Raw genomic sequence first — 18,705 nt, 5'->3', positions numbered from 1 at the left:
AATATGAGGCCACTTAAAAATAAACACTGTAATCATCAACAGGTTGTTATTTCCCTCCTTCTTTTTATGTTCATCTATCTATAATCCTTCTCCACTGACTCCAGCCCTTCCAGATGGAGCATTGCCCTCAACATTTTCATTTGTGTCTAATTTAGTCAGACATATACACAAATACAAGGCTGAAGTCAGATCTCATTTACACTAGTGTAAATCTGTTGCTGGATTTGGAACAGCTGTAAAGACACCAGTTGAGTTATTCTAGATGTACAGTGGTGTTACCAAGTCTGTTACATCAGTGTTACTATCTCTTCAAACATACAGTATTTGAAATATGCAGGGCTTAATATAAATGACTGCAGAAACAATTAACTATTTCAAAGGCAGCTGGTGTTTTTCCATGATATAAATGGGAACCTTTAATGCTAAATGCCATATTCAAAATAGTTGAGAAATGTGACATACAGAGTAACACATATATTTTACAGAATCTTTTGTCACAAAAACATTACAGAAAGAATGGCAGCTGATAGGGAATTATACTTCGCATATATATTGAGCATTTTCTATGTTCTAAAAGATCCCAAAGAGATTCTTAAATCGTATGCTTAAGGACTGCTTCACGCATCACTAAAATGCAACCACCCTGGGGTGAATATATCGTCAACTTGTGTAGCTACGCTAGCTCATGAAGTTTTCAGGACCAGAAATGATATATACCTCAGACAAATAAAATTGTAACATATGATATTAAGTTACTTGGGATGGAATTTTTCCTAAACCATGAGACAAACACCTTCACCCTTAACCATGGGGCCAGGGAATCTCTGATGACCACAACATTTTGCTTTTCCATTTCATCTGAAACAGAGCACCTCCAGCAGCACTGAACTGGTGCAGTACTGACTCAGCAGTGAAAATGCCACCCACTGAGACAAGAACACCATTTCCTTCAGCACCTGGGTTTTCTTTGGAGGTCTCCCATAAAAATCTTGAATGTATCAATGTTCTGAACAGATTTTTTTTTTTTTTTTTTTTTTTTTTAATTTGAACATTTATTTTACAGCAGATCAAATTACAGGGTATTACAAGAAATGGTACCAATATGACAATGGGCAAATGTTGCTGAATAGCAGTTCCTTTTAAAGGAAAAAGAACATTCCCTTTTATTTTTATACTACCATAATTGTTTTATCCATTGGTAAAAATGCCCAAATCAATATATTTTTTAAAAATGGTGAATTATAATAGAGGTTAGATCTCTGAAACTCTAGTCTCCTGTTTCTTTGCAGGACGGAGGCCTTAAATAGCAACAAAGCAATAACCATCAACTCACTGTTCTGCTGATAGAGTCAAGTTTTCACCAAGGAGAAAGAGAAGGAAGTCTCTCCACTAAGTTTAGAGTGAGCAAGCACTATTTGAGAAGAAAAATTCTTCTTCTCAAAGAAGCCCATGATTTTAACTATGAAAACAGATGACTCAAACGATGCAGACTTTCATACTTGATTTAAGATGGCTTTGTTTTTTTCTGTTAGACCAACAATTTATATAAGTTCTGTTATTTACCAGAAACATTTGTGCAAACTGTATCTATCTTTAAACAGCTGCTAAAATCTCTAGACTATGATACGCATTTGTCTGCTTACCAAAGTGTCTGCTAGAAACAAAGAACTGGGTCTTGTTTTCCCATGGAAAATCCTACAGGAGTGGTAAGATTCAGACAGAAACTTTGCGAGTTGAAACTTGCAGATAACTCAACTAAACACTAGCCAAAAAAGGAGTGAGAGAGTACAGTCAGGAGTTGTATGGAGGAGCTGGATGAAACTCCAGAACTGCATGATTATCCTAGAAAGCTGGTCCTTCAAGCAACTCTGTTTTCCTGAAGCATAACTTCTTCAAAAGTCATACTGCTTCTATCACTCTGCCCTTCCCTTGAGAAGAGTAGGCACTTCTCCCGAAAGGAAAGAATCAGACATGACAGAATTAGCAAAAAGTGGTTAGATTTTGAAAAAATTCTGAAGCCTTTAGGAAGCTTTCCAGGCAAGGGAATTCTAAATTTCCATTACTGCAAATTGTGCCATCATGGAGACAAAAGATTAGCCCCTTTACATGAGATTATCCATGGGTTAAGCTGCTACCGTATACCCCAAGAAGCTGCAGTTTAGCTCCCACTTCTGTTACTAACTTCCTGCATGGGCTTTGTTAATTCACTTTTCTATACTTCTCCCTCTATAAAAAGTTGAATGATAGTAATTACCAGTGTAATTGGGGTGCTATAAGAAGGAAAAACCCAGGCAAACTGAAATGTAGTCAGTAAGGAGTCTAAATTTAATATACACAGACAGATCCTCACATACACCTGCAAAAAAGTGGCTTACATGCTGCCCTCTGTACCTCAGTTAAATTAACAACATAATGGTCAGTTTCAGTACTCTGTTTGGGAAGGAAGAAAACTTGAGAAACAGAGCAGCTTCTAGCTCTTATCACTCCTTGAGAAAGCAGAAGTGGCACAGGCAGACTCGACATCTAGTCAGAAAAGTTCGTCCAGAACTGAGGACGAAGTTTACAGAGATACTAGAAAATTTGTGGCTGAGAAGGTAAAATAGAAAAGAAAACAACAACAACATCTTCATTCAGAAACTAAGCATCTATTTGTGAAAAATTCAGCATCCTCCAGAAGCAGCTAAAACATACTTTCAATGTTAGGTTTTTTCATTGTAAAACTGGATTTCTTTTTTTGGACAAAATTATAGTTTTGTAAAGAAGAATTGGTATATTGGCCTGCCAAAGCCCTACTGTCTGAAATCTTCAAACCTTTAATCATATGGTATTCCCACACAGAGAATTCTGTGGGCTACAAAAGATGTTTCTGCTTGGGTCCCCTAATTCTGCAGGAGAGCTGGACAAATGGAACGAGATTTCCATCTATTTCATTTCTTCCAAGACTTGGTAGAGGTGGGAATGAAGGTCGCTGTGAACATGGGCATGACTTGTACTGTCTCACTGGGTGAGGACTTATCTGTGGGCTCCGACCAGCTTTGGTGGCTCTCGCCGCTGCAGTATAAATCACCGTGCAGAGCTGCCTGCTCTGCCCTGTCGTCTGAGATTACTCACCCCATACCAGAGCTGCGGAGGTGGAGTGGCCGAGGGGTGGGCATGCATTCCCTTCCTCTGACTCTGCTGCGAAGGTGGTAACCTCCAAGGGAGGAAAGGCAATAAATAGCTTGGGGGTACTCACATCTCCAGATACCACAGCTGTTTCCTCAGACAGCCTCAGTCGGAGCCTCACAGAGCCATGTTACATACAGGAAAGGGACCTTTTCTACTTGGGAATGCCAAATCCAGAGCAGCTTGAAGGACTGTATTTGCTTTAAAGAACTGACCTTCTTCATGATTTATTACTTCACAGTGTTTTGCAACATGGACACAGGTAGTGTTTTGTGGACTATGTTCCTGAGAAAAAGATAAATCTTTATTGACTTCTGGTTATCCGAGAAAAATATTCAGAAGGCAGTAACATTCTGACTTTTTTTGTAACACGCTTAGCTTGTGTACAAGGAATAACCACGCTGGGTTGCTACCTAATGAGAAACTGAAATCCATAGGTGCACAAGCACTAGTCCCAGTCCCAAAATCTTGCCGTGCTGGAGGCCTGGACCAACTACAGACCGAACCTGAAACCATTATCTTGAGAGATGGAATAAAAGTATTTCCTATCGACATTACTGTGGCAAGAAAACCGAGCTCATTTACTTATTCCATTATCTTGGCTATCTTCTAAGCCGTTTGCAGCCATCAGCCTGCTGCCACAGTAGTGAGAGCTCTTTCCTAAGCTCTGCAGAGCATTTACAATCCAATAAGACAATCTAGAGGAAGGGTAAAGAGTATTACATGGAATGATAAAGGAATACTTCAGGTTCTCTAACATTTATTTTATGATTGAGTATGAAAATTCAAATTTAAAATCAATCAGAAGCTGACTGTGCCAAAGAAATCAGAGACTGTGATAAGACTGAAGATGAGATTACCTCAAAATACATGCGGTTTGGCTCTTACTGTTGATATATTAAAATCAAAGATCTGGCAAAGAGATCCTGACTGATTTCAGTGGGTCCAGGCTTTCACTCAGCACTTACAGCAGCCAAAGGGACCAGCAATGCCCTAAATAACCAAAATTTCAGTGAAAATCAGTAATGCTACAAGATCCTTTCCATTAAGGGGCCAGTGGGCATATAAGTGATGAGCATATAAGAATTTCTCCAGTTCAGAAGTGCACAATTTTGTTCTTAGTATCTGCAGAGAGGTTCACAGTCCTGAGGTTTGCCTGGAGTTTCTCAACAATGTGAAATTTTCCAATAAACTGCAGCAAAGCTTACTTACATTGATTCCAAAGTTTGGCAGGATTCCTGTTTCTGCCTGGGGTATGCTAGAACACAAGACCCCAGAATAAAATAGCGGTAGCAGGAATGGATGAGTACTTCTTTTATTCCTGCCACTGAATTGGTCATGGAGATCAGTAGGAAGCAGACATAACTGCAGAATGTTTAGTCAGCTCTTTTGCTCCATCACTCTCCGTGAAGGAGGAGGTGGAATTAAGAACATTTCTCCCATGAAAAAGACTGTACAGGAGGAGTAGGAGGATTTCTGAGACTCCTTAACGGGAAGGGAATGAAAAATTTAGTCTGTGGGAGAGACAAGAGAGGTTTCTATAAGCCTTGGGGATCCAGTGTTTCACCTCAAGTCCAAAGCCAGAAGCATCTTACTTCTGTTCAGGCTATCGTTGTGAATCCCTCATGGGCATTACTATCAGGTGAGTTTAGTCCTACTAAACAAACTCCTTCCTATTGATGCAGGCTGAGTCAGAATTGTCAAATATAGTTATCCACGGTGGTCCCAACAGTTCAAGGGTTCTGCTAATGAAGCCAATTAGGCAGAACCTTGTATACCTGCCAGTATTTGAAAGATATAAATGAAGACATCTCCAGGACAAAGAAATCAGAGAACACCTTTCTAAGCATCCTTTGGAACAGAAGCATTTTTTAAAGTGACAGCATAGGAGAATGGTCAACGAGGAGTGTTCCCTCTTAGCCACATTGCTTTGAGCTTACACTGAAACCATAAAGAGCAGTCCACACCCCGCTGCAATTCCCTTGCTGCAAGGAAGGGCCTTGTGACAGGAAAGGGCTATGGAATAGGTCCAATAAAGGCTTTAGGGATATAGAAAGCTCGATTTGGCAATACCTACTATTTATGCACCTGACCTCCAGAGTGGAATTCACACTGGGTTAGGATCTGAGGCTTCCTATGCAGAGCACCGGAAGAGTTTGGTGCTACAGAACAGGATCCAAACCCAGCAGCATGTGATGAAGTTGTGAGTGACCTAGACCAAGCAAACAGGGTTTCGGAAATCCTATCTCTCATCAGAAGTTACACTGCTTACCCAGGGCTGCAGAAACACCTTCATCCACAAAGCCCTACTGGGCATTCAGGCATTGACTCGGGCATACTGTCCCCTCCTACAGCTAACCTCTTGAAGACTTGGGGAAGAGCCACTCTTCCCTTTTAAGATTTTCTGTATAACAACGAGTGGTTAGAAACCTGCTGCAAAACTGGAAACACAGGTTCTGTTTCTTCCTTGATCTGAATGGGCTCAAATCTATTGTCTCCCATATCCCTATAAGGGATAGGATTTACCCAGCAGTTCTAGATAGTTTAAACCTCTGCACTTCCCCGTAATATTTTGCTTTTGTGCATTAACAAGTGCAGCATTTGTTGGGTCAGAGAAAGAGAACTCAGTAGCAGACAGAGCTCTGTGGCTTGTTATAGCATTTTTGTTTGAGGGAAGAGTCTGTTGAAATCTGATTTCTGCTCCAGAGCTGGTGTTTGCATTTTACGGTGAATAAACTTTCAATAAAATGCAGGAAGAATTCTTTAAGAAAGGAATTAAATTGAAGTCTCTGTCCCTTTGATAGCACACAAACACCAGCAGTATTTTCTGATTCTGTTTTGTGAAAAGCTTGATCGTATACTTGTGCATTGCATTACAAATTGCTTTCCAGGGATATTTTGCTCGTGGAGGACTGAGAGTTCCTAGATCTTTTAGGGCTTAAACTGGGAAAACACTCTCCATTTTGGCCCAGACTGGATTAATACTTAGTAAGCATAGTACAGGTCCCTAGGAATCTTCAAGATCAAATAATAAGATCTCTCACAAAGTTCATGTGCCTCCAGATTAGGCTTTTGGATAAATGAGCTTAGTTGCCATATTTTAAAGTTTATGTTTAGTCATTTCTGTGAAACACTTTCAGATATAGGATGGAAAGTACTGAGCATAATTATGAATTTTTATTCATAAGTTAAACAATATATGTGGGTTGTGTGAAAATTTACATCTGAGAAGGCAAGATTCTTTTCACATAGTTTACAAAAATACAGATTATATGCTAAAGTACATACTGGTAACTGCTGGAGACAAAAGTGTAAAGCTTCCATTTTCCTGATATATGTCTGAACATGCTAGAAGTATGTAATAACCAAGCCTCGGACTATAACAATGAAAGGAAAATTCATGTGTTTTTATGTTTTTCATGTTATAGCCATGATTCTACTGTAGTAAGCTAAATATACTTTAAACACCATACACTCCATTAGGAACTGCTTCTTTGTCAAGATTTGGATCTCTTTTGATTCAATCTATAGCAGCTGTGTGTTGTTTAAAGTACTCTTATTGACTCTTCTATAATTTGCTTTCTTTGAACAGCCTGTGTGCTGTAACATTTGATCAAAGAAATAAACGTATACTTTAACAACCCAAAGTAAAGTGCATGCACATTTTTATAACTCTGCACTATAAAATGTAATTATAGTTGTCTATAAATCACACAGGATGATATAAATAAATGGGGTTGAGATTTTTTTTAACGCAAGCCTATCCAATATATCACGGATTTTTCCCTTTAACACCACTGTCTATCATGTAAAAGCATTAATGAACAGTTTAGAACACAGACGATGCAACTTATTTTAATGGAACTTTTTACTCCTCCATTAACTGCTAACCATATATAAAAACATTCATAGCAAAATTAAGTAAGGAAAACACAACAACTGAACGCTGTGGATTTATAAATTACCACATAAGGAAAATGTTGATTGAAACCCTGTTTTAAAGGCTCTTTTTTAATTTAAAGAACAATGGCTATTTAAGATTTAACTACATTCAACAGTCCTGGACTATGGACATTAATTCACAGCTGACCACTAGACTTGGGATTATTAAAAATGTAGAACAATAAAGCATATGTGTTTGGGGTTTTATAGCCCTGCAAATTTGATAACTTACATTAATTTCAATCGTCTTTTATATAAACAAACACATAGAGGTCTCCCTGAATTCAGGGCAAATGGAGTCTAATCAATACGAACTACATAATACATAAAGGATGGATGCAAATTTTATAGTACACAAATAAATAATTAATTTATACCTTCTTACTGTAACAAGGAAGAAAAGTCAGCATATTTTGAAGTTTAACAGAACTTTTGCCAGAACTACAAAAAAACTATGGAAAGGCATCTCAAGAACAGATAGTGTTATCTGTGTGCAGCCCAGGGAAGGAGAGGTATGGAGTTATTTTGCTTCATGCAAACCAGAAGAGTAAGGTATTGAAAATGCCAGCTCCCTAGCAGGTGGAGTGAAGTAGGCAAAACCCCAGGATTAGACCGAATTTTTGTATCCCCATCCTCTCTGGTGATGAAGCACACCTGTTGCACCGTGCCTTTGTTACTCAGGGGAGGGGGTTCACTTATTGCCAATTCTCTGTGGCGTGGAAGGGAAGTGGGTGTTTTTACTTCTCAGTAAAGATACATAAATGCTACTCACGGTATGAAACTATTTAGGTCCCAGTTCTGTCACCCTTATTGACACTGAAACTGCTTCAGAAATAAAGCCATGATTCTGCAGATATTTGCAGGAGCATTCAGCTTTCGTCCTGTGAATAGTTTCACTGTCTGAAACAGGACTTCTATGAATCTGTCTAGAAATAAGACCTACTCTAGTAGGTCTACAAAAGCTGACAGAATCCATAGAAATTGGTGTCTGTGCTAGGAACTGTAACCAGACAGTTTTGAAGTTAGTCAGAAGGCTCCCATTGGCCACTCTAGGCTTTAAATCAGGGGTCTAATTAAACCTGAATGGTGGACTTTACATGTCAGAGTTTTTTGGCTTTTGATAGCGTAGGGCTCTTTTTACCTAATACAACTATGAGCAGTGGCTAAGGGCCGCATCTGGAAACACTTATACACTAAAAAAAACCTTTGCCTATGTGTAAGCATATGACGAACTGTGCATCACTTGCTGATTTTGCCAGAAACTCAGTGCTGCATAATCTTCAACATTGGTTAAACAAAGAACGGTTGACAGTTTATGGGAGCCCAATAAAACAAAAAGCCTTGGGGGGGGGAAAGAGGGCAAGGTCAGTAATTTGGATTAAAGATAGTTGTGAGGTAAGGGAAGATGTGGTGTTTCTATACTTGTGATCATTACTACTGTGTAAGAATGCAGGTAAATAACCACATTTTGTATTTACCTTACAAAGCAGGGATGTCTCAATGGTGAAAATGAAAAATGGGTTTGCTCACAAAAGCCTTTGTGTCTGGAACATAGCTATAAGTAGCTCACTATCTAGGTTGAAAATGGTAATGCAGGGTAGCGTGTCCTATTTTTCCATGCTTGCAGTGAAGATACAATACGGGAATTCAGCCTTGGTAATTACTAATACACCACACAGACACAATTACACCCTGTGTACTGCATAAAGGAATCACTTGTGGTCTGCCTCCATTACAAAGAGCAGTAGGGGGCCAACATGCAAGAAGACAAAATGCTTTACAGGAGGAAGGAGACCAGAAGAGTCGATGTACCCAAATACAAGGACCTTGATTCTTTTTGGAGTGATTTAAGTCCCTTTCCATCAATTATCGTCCTTTGTCTCCAGAGTCTTATCACAAGCAGCATTACAGGAACTGAACAAAACAATACTCAGGCTCAAATAACCCTGTGAACTGTGCTGACATTTCCACACCCTGTTGCTGTGTTTGACCAGGTTACTCAGATTTAAAAAAAAAACAAAAAACAAACCCCCAAAAACTCCATACAGAACAACAACAAACATTCCTGTTTTAAATAACATGCTCAACCCTTCCTGGTGTCTTTTCTGCCATCTAGTATTACTGATACCTTGCACTGCAATACCGCAATGGTGATGTGATATAAAAACCTCTGTAGCACAAAACAAGACTGACTTTCTTTAATATGACAGCTTTTCAAATGAAAAGTTCCTGCTTTGCTTGGTTCTCAAAAGGTTTATTTTAAAGTTAATTAGATCCTGCCCCTTGCCATTCCCATCCCCTCTACCTTGGTGAAATTTGAGTTTCGGATAAATAAAAGAATTACAAATAAAAAACTTCACTTACATGTATGCAGAAGTGCTCTGCAGCTAAAGTTTGATTTCTCAGTAAAATAAATCAGCTGTCTACTCATTCACTTTTACTGCTCAGAATCAGAGTAATAAATTTTTCTTTCTTATTGATATGTGAAGTTCTGAGGGCACAATTTTAAGTATGAAATCAATGAAAAGCATCTATTTTTTCATTCATTCACACTAGATATGTGACATTTCATGGTAATTCTTGACAGAACATTGCAGTCATTGCTCATCTGAAAATAAATTAAAAAACATGTGGAAAGTAAAAAAAAAAGAACCTTAGTAAAGTCAGCTATTTTTGACAGTAAGTTAGCTTCTGTGAAACAAAGCTTTGTCTTTCAGAAAGTGTTTACGATCTATGAGGAAAAAAAAAAATATATCCTTGGGCTAAAATGTTTATTGGCACCTAGGAGTCTGAAGAGAGCAAGTCAGGCCTGTGGTTTTTTGAGGGCACTTTATCATTGCCTGCATTCTTAAAGGGATCTGTGAATGAATAGAGCTGGATTACTCAGCCTTCTATTCCACGCCTATTCCTCTCCATTTTCCTTGGCAAGACTGAGAGCCAAGCTATTTTTAGTTAGGCAGTTTTCTATTTTTAGACAAATATCAGTTAGGAGACATTGTTAGGAAAAATTTAAAAAAAGAAAAACACAAAAGGGGGAGGGTATGAGGCTTCCCATCTCATATTGTGAAGCAAGCCCTTCAACCTGTAACTCCAGGCGTTTCAGCTGCTTCCAATCTTGGAAAAATAAAGAAAATTCAGAGTTCAGGGATTTAAAAATAAACCTACCCTCTGGCAAACAGACCAAAATACAACAAGCTGTTACTATGTGAAACAGTGACTACAAAAACAAAGAACATTCTCCAATGACTAGATTGGGATAAAACTTCGGAGCTATTAAGTTATAAGAATGTTACACAGACATGTAAGATTTTTCCAGCTTCTCAGCCAGATATATCATGTTTTGGAGAAAGAAACAGTGATCTGTGAAATAGACCTTGCTCTAAGAAATACAAATTTAAGTTCCCAGTTTGACAAAGAAAGGAACTATGAACAGAGTTTGAAACACATTTATATTCTGCACATATTTTTCACCTCTGTCATCACAGCATTTTTACAACAATCTGTCCAAAACTTTCCCTAAGTTATTAAAATATTTTAAAAATTATTACTAAGAACAAAAGAATAAAAGAAAAATAATGTGGGGACATGACCAATAACAAGAACTGATCCTCAATAAGTAAAAATCAGGAGGTCCAGAGCTCCCTCAGTGTATACTCAAAAATAGCTTTTGCTCTACCATGTGCTTCAGAGTAACTAACTTTGCATCCATTTCAGTTTTCTCTGTCCCTATTCTCTTCTTCCAGGTATGGAAAAACAAGCTATCAGGTGAGCTGCTTCACTTTCATTTGAGATACATTAGGATTACAAACTATGTTTCATGCTAACCAAATCCTTGTTGCAAAAAAATCATAGTAAACTTTTTTTTTTGAGAGAAAGAGAGAAAGCAAACCAAAACAACTCATTACGCAACTTTCCCTTAGCTGCATTTTTCACATACTAGATTAATCTGAAATATATTAGGAAAAAAACCAATAGTGTCAACACTTGACCCTCTACCTTTCTTCTAGGCTGCAAAACATCAGAAGTCTATCACTTATTAGATGCACAGCAACAGGATGCTGCAGAGTTATCAAGGAGAGCTTAAGCAATAGCCTGTGGATGGAAAGATAAAGAGTCAAAAATCTCATGTGGATAAGTGGGAGGAAGGGAATAAACTGCTATCTATTGGATGTAGTAGAGGGACTGATTTGGACAGTCCCACTGACTGGAACAGCAGTCCCATTGAGGGACTACTTTGCACAGAATAGAATTGCCTTCCACAGTTTTCCACCTTTGAAGTTTTTCTTGTGGTCTCATAACAGCTAATATTTACATAAAGCCCAAATTGATGGAATAATAAGATTAGGTAAGAATATAATCTTTTGTTTAAAAAAGATTTCTGAATTAATTGCTTGAAAAAATGAAATTAAGATTGATAAAGTGCAGACTTTTTTAGTATTTTTGAAAATGAGATATTTTCCCCTCCAAGATCTTTTTGTACTAATCATGGTTAGGAGAAACATAGAAAAATCTCACATGAGGATATTAGGTTACAAACACATTTTCCAAAGGCTGAAAACTCAGAAGGCAGACAAAGAAAGACCAAAGGAATATTACAAAAATGCTGAAGATCTTGAAGTCAGTCCCATGATTTTGTCATACATGAGGTTAGCAATAATGGTTTGGCTCATATTTACTAAAAATGAAACAAGAAGTAAGCATTTAAGAAGCCTAAATCATCATCCAAAGGAAATTCTTTGGCCAGTTGACCCTGTCCAATCATCTCCTGGCCTGTGGAAACTGGTAACAGTAGTTGGTTTTTTAACAAGCTGGTCTTCAACCAATTTACAAAGGAAATCAATAATGCTATCCCCATTTTACAGATAGGGAAGCTGAAGCATTAGGAGGAAATGTGACTTGTCCAAGGTCATACAACAGTATTTGGCAAAGCTATTAATAAAACCCAAGTCTCATGAGTCCTAGTCCAGAGCAGTATCCAATAGACTGTACTGTCTTTAGATCACCCTGAATAACCTTTCTTACATACAGGCTTACTTTCTATACTGTCCCAGATCTTCAGCCCATGGTAGCTGAAATAATTCCCCTGATTTCAACAGCTGAAGAGCTGACTTGATGTGTATTTCACAGCTTGTTTATATGCAGTATTATGTTATGATGACAAGAGAAGAAAATACACATACTGCATTAAACAAGCTACAACAGTTGCCTTACTTTTCCTAAAAAGAACACATTTAGAGAGTTACGTGGGCTTATTTACTACAAGTATACAGATAAGAGTCTTAATTGATATGAAGAGGCTTTCAGAATCTAATTAACCTCCCAGCTAGTCATTAGCTCTGTGACCTTTAGAAATAATTGACAGAAGGAATTTTTTTCCTCTTCATCTCATTCAGAACTTCCACACCAAGTGACTAATCCTACACGTGCTATAGGACCCACAGCACACCTGTAAGAATTGATGGGATAATGTGCAGTAAGTCCATCAGCAAAACAGGGTTGTGGCATTCCTCTCAGGCACAATATACTGCCCATGTAGCATGTCACCTGCATGCACCTTTTGCTGCCTGAGTGCCATCCTCATCAACTCTAACCTTCCAACGTGCTAAAGCTGTACTCAGTTTTAAGTCTCAAGTCCCTCAAGCCTGTAGGAGATTTAGTAGTATTTCATGCCTATTAGCACTCTGTTGCTGGTCACACTAAAAGTGATCAGATTTTCAATTCAAGCTAGTTCTTCTACAAACCTGTGGAAGTATTCATTGCTATCTATCATTAGTTGCATGTTTCCATTATATGCTTTTTTTTTTTTAGAGCAAAATGCTTTTTTAACAAGCAATAACACACACACAAAAGCAAAGTTCTGAATTCCACCACCCTATAGGGCTTGGTATTACTTTGCTTCCTACCATCTTAACATTAAGGTCTGTAAAGATGTCTCTGTGTGTTGTAAAACACAAAGGATGTGCAATTTGCAGGGAGAATTTCGCATGTCCATAAGCTCACTTCTTCCCCTTGGGGGAAAATGTTGCTGCAAATGGCACTCATCTCTCTTGCTATGTTCGGTTCATGCTCCCTCATCAAATACAGGAGTCCACTGGGGAAGGGAAAATACTCTGCAAAAGGTCAATTCATCAGCAGTTACTAGAGCAATGAAGATGTATGACCCTATGCGAAACAAGTTAAAAAGACAATGCTAGATGCTGATTAACTATGAAAAAAATCTATAATTTGTAAATTATTTAAAAATTTGGCATATTATGGCAAATTAGAACTACTTTTTTTCCCTATGGCCAACCAGCAACCCCATCATCACAGCCCTAGGATAATTAAAGTCTCCTACAGTAGCTCAGGCTAATTCTTAATGACGTCTTCAGTATCACTAAAAGCAAGAGCTCACCCGATGCGAGTTTTTCCAAACTTACACAATTTCAGTGAGAAAGAAAAGGGAAAACAGGATGGAGGGCATCAAGTGTAATGGAAAAGTGATCCCTAACAGGCAGACTGAAGGAGCAGCTGGTGAGACAAGAGACAAAGGAGAGCACAACAGTGACAGTCTCAGGGACAGGAAGACAGAAGAAGAAGCACGTACTGGAGTGCAACTGACAAGAGATTAAGAAGGATGAAACTGAGGATGAGTTGAAGATGAGGAGACCCTCAGAAATGGTCAAAAGATAGTCCTCGGTACGAGAGGTATAAACATTGTTTGATGGAAACAGGATTGATGGTGATACATGGAGAATCATGTTACTGGATCATCATCACCTTATTTTGCTACCTGTTCTTACTGTGCCATGTCTGAAGTAGGGCTACAAATACTTTGAGGCAGGACCTGTTAGTGTGCATTAGAATAGAGCAAAATTGCAAGAGTGAGTGAAGAGGTGGGTGAAATGGCATAGTATGCTTGATAAATAGTTAGGTGAAAAAAACCCCACAGAGTAAGACAATATATAGCTGAGAAGCCAAACGAGGATAAGGTTTTATTGAAACAGAGGGATATGACGATGTATTGCAGGAGCTGAGATCTTCCTATATGTAAAAGTCTATGTTGAGGACCCTGAACTCCTCCTGAGTGTGAAAATAAAAAAGAAAAAAAGAGAAAAAAAGGAGTACTTGAAGCCAGATGCCAGTAAAAGATAGAGCCAAAGGCAGAGAGCAAGACAGATACTTCAGAAAAGGAAAAGACACTGAGGTCATAGAAGAGTTCTTGTAAGATAAAAGACAGCTGCAAAGATCAGACAGATGGGTGTGCATGCATGAAAAGTAGCAGTTTTAAGTAGTGAACTTTACAAAATTCTAAGATTTAGTCGGTGATCAGCATTGATAACATAGAACCTCAGTTAGGAAAGAGAAAAATGGAGGAAGTTTGTGTTGTTCCTCCTTTTTCTCTATCAGTGATTAGTGGTATGGCAGAGGGGAACTGTGGAGGTGGATGTATGTTGGCCAGAAAACGGAAGATATATTTAATGGGATGAATTTGACAGGGCTGACCTAGTAGGAGAACTTGAGTTAAAGGTAGTGACCACTGAATCAGCAGAGCAATAGAAGCCAGTTTGAGAAAGAGGGACAATAAGAACAGCAGGGTCAAAGAAACTGATGGATCGGGGGCTTAAAAAAAGCTGAAAGATGAAGTGGCTAGTGATTTGTGGAGGAATGATTTATGTGCACACAGAGCAAGGATCAGCATATTAGACTCAGTATCTAAGAAACAGAATCAAAACCAGGACTTAGTAAAAACTCACTAGAGGTCTGCTAAAGCTGAGACAGTAGCTGATGCTTTGACATGAAAGAAGTGACACGGAAGAAAGGACAGGGAGAGAGAAAACAGGCAGGAAGTTTCACCTTAAATCAGCAAAGGCTTGATGGCTTAGCTTAAGAACCACAGTAGATTTCTGTAATATGGTTCGGGTTGTAATTACATTTGCAGCCAAGATGCAAAACATTTCCGTGTGTTTCTACTCTGAAATATGTCCCCTACAATCTAAGGGCAATGTCCTTTCTGAGCTCCTAAGCAGTGGGCTTACAGTGCTTTGGCACTGGATTCTTGTTACTCACAGTGGTGTGGTGGTGAAATATCACTGAAATAAGTTGTGTTACATCCACTTCTGTTTTACAGAAACAAGGAGAGGATCTGGCCCCATTTTAAAAAAAATGCAAAAAATGCATAATGCATGTACTTGGGTGTTGTAAAATTCTGACATTCACTCTTCCCCATTTCCTCATTGCCATAAGAAAATTATTGCCTAGTCCTATACAACTGTGCTGATAATGTTAAACAACAAGCTCATAAGGTAAGTTCTTTCTGATAGAGCTGAGAGGAGCTGGGTGTATTGACAAACTTGTAAGGACAGATTGGAACTCTAGTTGCAAAAACACTACTGCTGTACCAAAGACTGTGTACCAAATGCCACAGGATTTTGTAATAAGACAAAATGTAATCCCATTTTAAAGTAAAGAATTACAAATCTTCTGGTAATTATATCACAGGGTTTTAAATGACAGCTGCTGAATATATTGTTGTTGGTATTTACATAATAGCACTTTGAAGTTAGCGTAAAGATGAAATTAATCTTTTTTTCCTCAGTGTCAAAGGAACCCTGCACAGGTTCTGCTATTCCTTGAAATATGTTACTATATCTAGCAACCAACATGCACTTTTTATCTGAAGCAAAATTGAATGAACAACTGTGGAGTGAGTGGTTTGGTGGGTGAGGATATAAAGGCTTCAGTTTCAAGAATCCAGTTAACTCTAAACAGAACTCTCAGAATGAACATTTTTTTTTGCAGTACTAATGCATATCATAAAACCTCCACACAGATTTTGGTAAGACTCACTGTTGTGACTGTTGTGACATTGTCACTGTTGCTTAAAATGGGTAAACTTGAGTGTTGAATGCAAATATTTTCCCCTTCATGAGTAGACATTGATTTATAGTTACCCGTGGATGTTGTAAGTATATTCACTGGGTAATAACTGAAACACATTCAGCTGGTAGATAATTTTTGTGATCTAAAGAACTCAGATATACCAAATTGCATGTTAATCTACTCCATTTTGAATGAGGAAACTGGAAAAGACCATCTCAATTATATTTATTACATGTAAATAAAATGAATACACGTGTAAAGAAAGTATAAGCTATTTGTTTAAATCACTAAACCAAAAGAGCTCAAAGCACAACAGTAACTGAACTTTACGATTCTCTTAATATTAGCCACTCCATTTTACACTGTGACAGATGTAATCAGATCATATACTTAGAAGTTGGGTAGGACAAAATTGCTTGATTTGCAGTAATACAAGTATTAAAATGAATGTCAAACAATTTTTTCCTTGAAAAACAGTGTAATGTTTGTTAGATGTATGACACTCGGTGTCTTCTGATACTTCAAATAACAAATTATGGCCTGAAGACTCAGTCCTTCAGAAATGCTAAATATAATTAATCCCAGTAATTAAACTGAAAACATTTGCTTAATAAAATTAACAGCTTTAGCCAGACCTACATGAAAATTCATGTAATTTTTCCATTTGAATAGCAGTGGTTTAACTTAAAAGTAATTAACTACATATTAGAGACCTACATTTTTGATTTTCTTTGAATATAGACTTTTCAAAGAGTTATACCACTTTCTAACGAGTGATAACACAGTTCTACCACAACCAAAAAGGAACTAAATAGTTAATATTATGCTGAATGTGAACAGAAATTGGATTCTAAATTAAAGACCTTTATGCAGTTGACAGTTATATTTCAAATTTTCATAAGTCTACCTAAAAAAGTTTTCTTTCTCTAATACTGTGCAGAAATCTGTGAACACAGCTATGCTCTTTTCATCCACTGAAATATAGTTATTGAACAGTCATTTAGTTGAAAATCATCAGATTTAATAATACTGTCTGATTCTCAGCTGCTGTTGATTGCTCTGGAAGAATAAGATTAAAAACTTGTAAGTGTGAAATCTAGCTGTCTGAAAGCAAAAAAAAATGGACTCCTTACAAGGAAAATATGTGTAATGTAGTCAGTTTAACTGATCAATTTAAATATTTAAATGTGTGGCAGATTTATATCCTGTACCTAAAAATATATCCAAACTATGCTGAGAGTCAAGCCATTTCTCAGGCTGCATACTTTCATGGGCTCTATTCCTCTATTCTACTTGTAACTGTGATGTTAATTATCAAGTAAAGGCATGATAATACGAAACCCTTGTTCAAAGCCTACACCCTGTACAAGTACTCCTTTGATCCTGAAACAGTACTGGCAATGGTGTGGTTTAAGTATTTTGCATTACAGGCAGAACATTGAAAAATGTAACAGCAAAACGATCAAATGATTGAATTCAGAGCTGACAGAACATATGGAAAAACTATATATATGTACTTCATTTGGCCTTTTCTGCCTATTGTTAGATTACTCAATTGAAATAATGCTTATTTCAATTACCTACTTTTATTTGGCTCCTTTTAGAGGTGTGAAAAGGGATGCCCACCAAATTTTGGGTATAGCCAGAAAATCACATGTCTGCATGCAAAATTGCCTATCAGCCTATCTGAACTGGCCCACTATTATTGCAGGAAAGGGACTTTGCTGGTGCAGAGAGTGCTCTTTCTGAAAATCTCAGAGTTACAACAAAACAGACATTATTTTAGATTTTACATTTTCACTCAAGTTTCTTGAAAAACCACAGTCCTCATGATCAAAGGCATTCATTCATTGTGAAGCATATAATAAATCCCTAACTACTGGCTTACTCATCTATTCCCACAAGAAAGCCTGCAGGAAGAAGTAAAGATATCACAGGAAACTTTTTCTGCTAAGAATATTCTGGCTTTTTGCCACTAAAAGAGGACAGGGCATTATTTTGGGGACAGAATTTGAATTCCGCTGGACAGGACATGGGCTTACCAGAGCTAGGTGACAGGAAAGGCTTCATGTCTAGGAGATTTTAAGTAAGAGAGGAAAAGAGATGATGGAGAGGAGGAAGAAATTATGTACTTTCCTTTTAGTCTTAACTCTCATAAATTTTTGTTCTGCTGTCAGAACATCATCCTCTCCTAATAGGGGAGAAAATCTGCTGGGAGATCATGAAGGAAGAAAAACAGTATCATCCTATATGTTGACATAAGGATAGACAGAAAAGTGATATATATTCCTGGGTTGCAGTCTTTGCCAATCTACCGTGGTGTGACGGTGATACCCTGTAACAAGTGTAACAATGTCTATTATACAGTATCTTTCCTCCATCAAAAACGTTTTATATGTAATTCACACACTTTCTTCCATTGCTAGTCTCAACTACATGACTAACCCAGGTGAAGATTCCAAAAGCACTGAAGTCTCATTTTAGACAACACCCAGATTATTTAAAAATATGAAACGAACACCTTTAAAAGGATCTGAAATAATCTAAGTGTATAGGCCATGGTATTCAGCAGCAATTATGAATAAATTTTCACTGATCTTTAAGACAGGACCTCATCCTTCCAATATTTTTTAAAATGATACCATTAGATGCCTAATCACTTAGGTGCTTTGAAAACAGGAGTTGCATAAGTCATATAACCAATTTCTTAGGTATTACCCTGAGTGTTTTGCTATT

At 37.7% G+C, this 18,705-nt stretch overlaps 1 protein-coding gene across 19 annotated transcripts in view; it reads right to left on the bottom strand.

Annotated features, from left to right (window-relative positions):
- Window positions 1–18,705, bottom strand: part of MEF2C (myocyte enhancer factor 2C) — a 141,860-nt gene that overhangs the window by 47,780 nt on the left and 75,375 nt on the right. The window lies entirely within an intron of this gene.

Source organism: Aquila chrysaetos, chromosome Z (assembly GCF_900496995.4).
Source record: "Aquila chrysaetos chrysaetos chromosome Z, bAquChr1.4, whole genome shotgun sequence".
NCBI classification, from domain to species: Eukaryota; Metazoa; Chordata; class Aves; order Accipitriformes; family Accipitridae; genus Aquila; species Aquila chrysaetos.
This window is presented reverse-complemented; position numbering and strand designations above follow the sequence as displayed.